We start from the raw sequence: 6,898 nt of genomic DNA on the forward strand, positions 1-6,898 counted from the left end.
ACCAGAGATCAAAACCGGGCCCCCTGCATTGGGAGCACGGAGTCTTAGCCACTGGACCACCAGGGAAGTCCCTGGTTTGTGTTCTTGAAGAAGAACCTTCTGGACTAGAGGATGGCAAACTACAGCCCATGGGCCATATCCAACTCCTTGCCTATTTTTTGTAAATAAAATTTAATTGGAACACAGCCATGCCCATTCATTTACCTATTGTCTAAGCTACTTTCCTGATACAGAGTTGAGTAGTTGCAACAGAGATCATATGGCCCACAAAGCCAAAAATATTTACTAACTGGTCCTTTATGGAAAAAGTTTAACTCCTCTTGTAAGCCTTTAAAAAGAAAAAAAAAAAAAACCTTTAAAAATGGTTTGGGGACTTCCCTGGTGGTGCAGTGGTTAAAAATCCGCCTGCCAATGCAGGGGACACGGGTTTGAGCCCTGGTCCGGGAAGATCCCACATGCCACGGAGCAACTAAGCCCGTGCGCCACAACTACTGAGCCTGCGCTCTAGAGCCCATGTGCCGCAACTACTGAGCCCACATGCCGCATCTACTGAAGCCCGCGTGCCTAGAGCCTGTGCTGCGCAACAAGAAAAGCCGCCGCAATGAGAAAGAAGCCCGTGCACCACAATGAAGAGTAGCCCCCGCTTGCCGCAACTAGAGAAAGCCCGCGTGCAGCAACAAAAACCCAACGCAGCCAAAAACAAAAACAAATAAATTTATTTTTTAACAAAAGCTTTGGAGTTAAGGATGGTGATTTTAAAATATGTCCATAAATTCTTTGATACACTTTCCTTTAAAAGATGAAGCTGAAGTGCTGGGGCCCCCGTGTCTGGGCGGTTTGTGCTTGCTGGTGGCAGCCACGTTGCTTTCTGATGGAGGAATGAAGTCGGTGCCTGTGGCTTCTGGGCTGGAATCAACTGTGCTCTCCCTGGAGGCAGAGGAGCTGAGCCAGAACTACGGCCAATACACTGGTAGTCGTTGGACAGACCACTGCTGCTGCAGGATGTGCAGGCTGTTACGTTTTGCAAGCCATGAAGCATATGGAGCCTCAAGTAAAACATGTTTCACAGTCTATCAAAATCTGCCCTCACCAGTGGCTATTACAGAGGTGAGTGTGAACCCAAAATGACAAAATGGGAAGCAGCATTAATACTAGGAGTAGGGGGCTTCCCTAGTGGCGCAGTGGTTGAGAATCTGCCTGCCAATGCAGGGGACGCGGGTTCGAGCCCTGGTCTGGGAAGATCCCACATGCCGCAGAGCGACTAGGGCCACATGAGCCACAATTGCTGCGCCTGCGCATCTGGAGCCTGTGCTCCGCAACAAGAGAGGCCGCGATAGTGAGAGGCCCGCGCACCGCGATGAAGAGCAGCCCCCACTTGCCGCAACTAGAGAAAGCCCTCGCACAGAAACGAAGACCCAACACAGCCATAAGTTAATTAATTAATTAATTAATAATTTTTTAAAAATACTAGGAGTAAGCCCTACAGCCAACAGAGATGCTCATGGACGTATTATGCATTTAAATCACCCAGACAAGGCAGGATCTCCTTAGATAACAGTCAGAAATCAATGAAGCTAAAGATTTACTAGAAGTTCAAGCTAGAAAATGAAGTATATATATGATGAATTTTAAGTTCTTTTTCATTGATGTATATGAGTACCAGCTTTTATCATAAAATACCTCAATAAATAATAAATAAATAATTAAAAATAAAAGATGAAGCTTAATTCTCCTCTCTGTGAGTGTGGACTGAACTCAGTAACTTCCTTCTAATAAATAGAGTAATGTTCAGGGACTTCCCTGGCGGTCCAGTGGTTAAGACTCCACGCTTCCACTGCAGGGGGCACAGGTTCGATCCCTGGTCGGGGAACTAGGATCCCTCATGCCACACAGCGCGGCCCAAAAGTAAAATAAAATAGAGTAATGTGCAAATAAGAGTGTGTGACTTCTGACACTAGATCATAAAAGATGTTACAGGCTTCTCCTTGCCCTCAGATCACTTGCTGGAGGAAAGCCGATTGCTATGTTGTGAGGACACTCAAGTAGCCCTGTGGAGAGGTCCATGTGTCAAGGAACTGAGACCTCCTGCCAACAGCTAGCAAGGAACCAGGCCTTCTACTAACAGCCATGTGAGGGAACCATCTTGGAAGCGGAGGCTTCAGCTCCAGGTAAGGCTTCAGACAGCTGGAGTCCTGGTTGATGTCTTGACTGCAGCTTCATAAGAAACCCTGAATCAGAACCACCCATTTAAACCACTCCTGAATTCTTGACCCACAGAAACTGGGAAACAATATGTCTTGCCTTAAGCTGCTAAATTTTGGGGTAATTTGTTATTCAGCAATAGATAACTAATACAAAGCTGAAAGCTATAGATGCTCTAGAGCAGTGGGTCTGTAAACTTTCTCTAGAAGGGCCAGACAGTCAATATTTTAGGCTTTTGGACCATATGGTCTCTGTGGCAACTACCCAACTCTGCTGTCGCAGCAGGAGAGCAGCCACACACAATAGGTAAACAAATGGGCATGGCTGTGTTCCAATAAAGCTTTATTTACAAACACAAGCAGCAAGGCTGTGGGCCATAGTTTGCCAGCCTCTGCTCTAGAGAAACCAATTTTAATGATATTAAGCAATGATTAGAAAGGAGTAATAGGAGATGGGGGATTTCCCAGCTAAAGGCTGCAAAGCCAACTACCAAGGAAACTCCTGATTAGAAAAGGGTATGTGCACAATATGGTCACAGTTCTTTTTTTAACTTTCCCTGTAAGTTTTTTGCCCAGAGAAGAGAAATAAAATAATTGGAAGGGTGATGAGATTTTTTTCCCCTTAAGCAATCCTAGAATGAGGACTGAGAACCCACGAGGCAAGAGAATGAGAAAACTGAAAATAGGAGAAAACTGTTCTTATGGTCTTTTCGCCAAGCTGCTAAGACCTTTGAGCACCAGTGCCAAAGCTGGTGTTTTAAACATGCAAAGCAAGTTTGTTAATAATAGGAGGAAGATTATCTTCCATTAACACCTGGAAATAGGACAAGGAACTAAAAAGTAGTTGATAACTGTTAGTGGAAACTAAAAAGGGACCCAAACTTTACTTAAGTCTATTTCATACCATTTTGCTCTAAGTGTATCACATTTTCTTTGTGGTCCTTAGAACTTAGTAATTGTTCAGATCTGTAAACTTACTAAACGTATTATTATGGAAAAAACTCATAACTAATGGGAATAACATGCTGACCAGATGTCTGTTAGAAGGAAGCCTGACTGGATCTTACCACCATAGTGAGAAGTCACTATTTTTAGTGGCAACTCCTCAAATTGCAGACTCACCATGCAGCCATGCAACCCTGACCTGTTACAATCACAGCTAAGATTTACTGAATGCCTACTAAACACCAGGTGCTGGGCAAAACACATTACATGCATTATTTCATTTTATCCTTCCAATAACCCTATGAGGTCAGTAGTAGCATTATCTTCACCTTACAGATGAGAAAAAAACTGAGACTCAGTAACTTATTCAAAGTCACTCAGGTAATAAGGGACGGAGCTAAAATTTGAACCTGGGAAGTCAACATATGGAGCCCACAGTCTTGACTTACACCTGCTGCAGACCCTGAGGAGAAAAGTTTAAGTGCAACATTGTGTGGTAGCGATGACCTTACATTTTCTTCCAAAGACAGTAAATTTAGTTGGGTGAAGAGAATTCAAATGCATTAAACAATTGGAAAACACTCTTACAAAACACAATAGTAACAATCATTCATTGCTATCTAGTAGAATAGCCTCTAATGGGGGGTTGGTTCCCAAATCAACATGTACGGAAAAAACTGAACATAGACAAATTACTCTAAAATTTCTTTAAATTGCTCATAAACTACTGTTCCATAGACATAGCTTTGTAAGAAAACAACAGATTCACGTCTCCCTTCTCATGCTCACCCTGGGATATATCCAAATTTAGGGTAATGGCTGAGCTGTACCTTCAAAATGTGAATTCTCTCTCCTTCTCTCTTTCTCTCCTTCTCTCTTTCTCTCCTTTCTTCCCTCTCTTGTTGTGTATATTTGAATGTACATAATTTTAAAATACTTATCATGTTACTCCATTGTCATACGAACCTAGAATGGAATATAAATGTGAGGGCACCAAAGTAAAGAAAAGTAATAATTTTTCTTTTATAAACACAGCACAGGAATAAGTACCTCAGGGGTTAGTCTGACATGTGTCTGTCATGGCATATACACACTGTCCATTCTCCTAAGCAAACCATCCTAGCCTACCCTGTGCACGGACATGATTCAAGCATAAGAGCCTCTGTCACAAGCAGAGCAAATTTCTCTTCCCTCCTAGTTGTCTAAAATCAGTACAAGGAAGTCCTAGCCACGGCAATCAGAGAAGAAAAAGAAATAAAAGGAATACAAATTGCAAAAGAAGAAGTAAAACTGTCACTGTTTGCAGATGACATGATACTATACATAGAGAATCCTAAAGATGCCACCAGAAAACTACTAGAGCTAATCAATGACTTTGGTAAAGTTGCAGGATACAAAATTAATGCACAGAAATCTCTTGCATTCCTATACACTAATGGTGAAAAATCTGAAAGAGAAATTAAAGAAACACTCCCATTTACCATTGCAACAAAAAGAATAAAATACCTAGGAATAAACCTACCTATGGAGACAAAAGACCTGTATGCAGAAAACTATAAGACACTGATGAAAGAAATTAAAGATGATACAAAAAACAAAAAAAGAATTGAGGGACTTTTTTTTTTTTTAAACTGTTCACACCAAGAATGTAGTTTATTTATTTATTTTATTAATTTATTTTATTAATTTATTTTATTTATTTATTTTTGTCTGCGTTGGGTCTTTGTTGCTGCGCGCGGGCTTTCTCTAGTTGCGGCGAGCGGGGGCTACTCTTCCTTGCGATGCGCGGGCTTCTCATTGCAGTGGCTTCTCTTGTTGCGGGGCACGGGCTCTAGGCACGTGGGCTTCAGTAGTTGTGGCTCACGAGCTTAGTTGCTCGGCGGCAGACATGTGGTATCTTCCCGGACCAGGGTTCGAACCCATGTCCCCTGCACTAGCAGGCGGATTCTTAACCACTGCGCCACCAGGGAAGCCCGAGGGGCTTTTTGAGATGACAGATGACAGAACTTGGGTAACCGGGATCAAGAAATTTAGGAGATGCTGCTTAGAAAAAGAAAAGTCAAGCAAATAGGAGGACAGGAAAGGACAATTAAGAATGCTCTGCCAGAGAACTGATTTCAGAGAAAGAAGGCAAAGAAGGAAGGTGGAAAGAGAAAAAGCTCTCTGCAAAATCCAGTACATCCTGCATATTCCCAGGTCTCATTATATTGAGCAAAGTCCAGGAGGGAGCTTATTCACAAAGAGAACTGTCATAAGGTTAAAAAAGAAAAAAAGGAGAGATTGAAAAAGGTCTAGAACTAGGGTAGGGTGAGTGACACACTCCCCTTGGGCACCAAATTTAAGAGGCACCAAAAACTCAATCATCAAGATAAATAATATTTTAATGCAATAGTTTAAAAAATCAAATTGGCAAGCTACAGCCAGACACCTGCTTTGCAAATAAAGTTTATTGGAACCAAGGTCAGGCTCAGGGCGATTGAGGCAGGGTCATAAAAGTGCACAATAGCATTCTGTCTTCCTTTCAAATTTGGTTATTGTTCAACATAGATTTTTTTGCTCTAATTTTGAATTAAAAAAATACTACACTAAAACATTATTTATCTTGATTGCTGATTTCTGGGGCTCCCCTTAAATGTTTTGCCTTACTCACTGCACACTAGTCCTGACCTGGGTTGTAAAAGAGAGAGGGAGAAGGCAGAAAGAGATAGTCAGTGGTTTAAAGACTTATGCAGGGATTTGGGGTCAAGACCTAAAGCAGAAAAGTTGGAGATTCCATTTTATCCTGCTGTGTGCATTCTGTGCCCTGGGCGCCCTCATGCCAATGAAGGCTGTTCTTTCATTGAGCTCCTTCTCTTGCTTTGGCAGCTGCACTCACTTTTATATGCAGGTTCTGGAATGCTGGGAGCTGTATGGCAGCCAACGTCTCTCCTCTCCCTTCTCAAACATGACATTCTCTGTAATTCACTTACAGACACCTCTTTCCTTAGCCTTCTCACCCAGGGAGCCTGATCAAGGAATCTAAGAACTAAGCCTCATTTGCCTTCTCTGGGTATGCAAGTGAATTTGCATATATCTTGTGTCCATTTGCATTCTCCTCACATGGGGCATTTAGAATAAAAACAACATTCATGAATCAAAATGAAGCTTGTTCCATTCTTTCTCTGTCAAAGTATGGTGCAAGTAAAAGGATACCGCAGTGTAAGAAAAGAGCTGAAATTATATTTGCCATGGTTATGTGGAGTTTTAAAAGCAATCCAATTTGGTGGCATTTACCACCACAGAATTGGCGTTTATAGGTTTAGCCTAGAAGAACGTAATCATTCGTGACTGAAATGGCTACCCCCTTCCTCTACCATTCTTGTAGAAATTTGAGCCAAGGGCCCCTAAAAGCTGAAACTGCCCTCTTTTCCTTCCCCTGGTCACCACTTAAAGGGTGGGAAGCCTGATGGTTCCAGTTAATTGATTTCTTCATTTAAGATGAAATGCATGAAGAACCAACTAAAAAGGAGAAAAGGAAGAAGGAGTGATGCCACTCATCCTCCCTCAGCCCTTTGGAAGCTAAAAGAACTAAGGGAAGGAAAAGAGTAGTCTGGTATGAACACTGCACAGAATTTCATCTAAAGAAACAAAGTGAACAGTGGACTACTGGTCTCAAAATGAGAGGGAACCCAAAATGATGAAAACTGATACAATAAATAACAAGGGCAAGTTCATATTAGAGTTTTTTTTTAAAGTAGAACTGTTAAGTAAGA

General features: G+C 42.0%; 1 pseudogene; it reads left to right on the forward strand.

Annotated features, from left to right (window-relative positions):
- The first annotated feature begins 964 nt into the window (after positions 1-964).
- LOC137758487 (mitochondrial import inner membrane translocase subunit TIM14-like) lies at positions 965-1,609 on the forward strand (annotated as a pseudogene).
- The last annotated feature ends 5,289 nt before the right edge of the window (positions 1,610-6,898 follow it).

This window comes from Eschrichtius robustus, chromosome 2, assembly GCF_028021215.1.
Source record: "Eschrichtius robustus isolate mEscRob2 chromosome 2, mEscRob2.pri, whole genome shotgun sequence".
Classification (NCBI taxonomy): Eukaryota; Metazoa; Chordata; class Mammalia; order Artiodactyla; family Eschrichtiidae; genus Eschrichtius; species Eschrichtius robustus.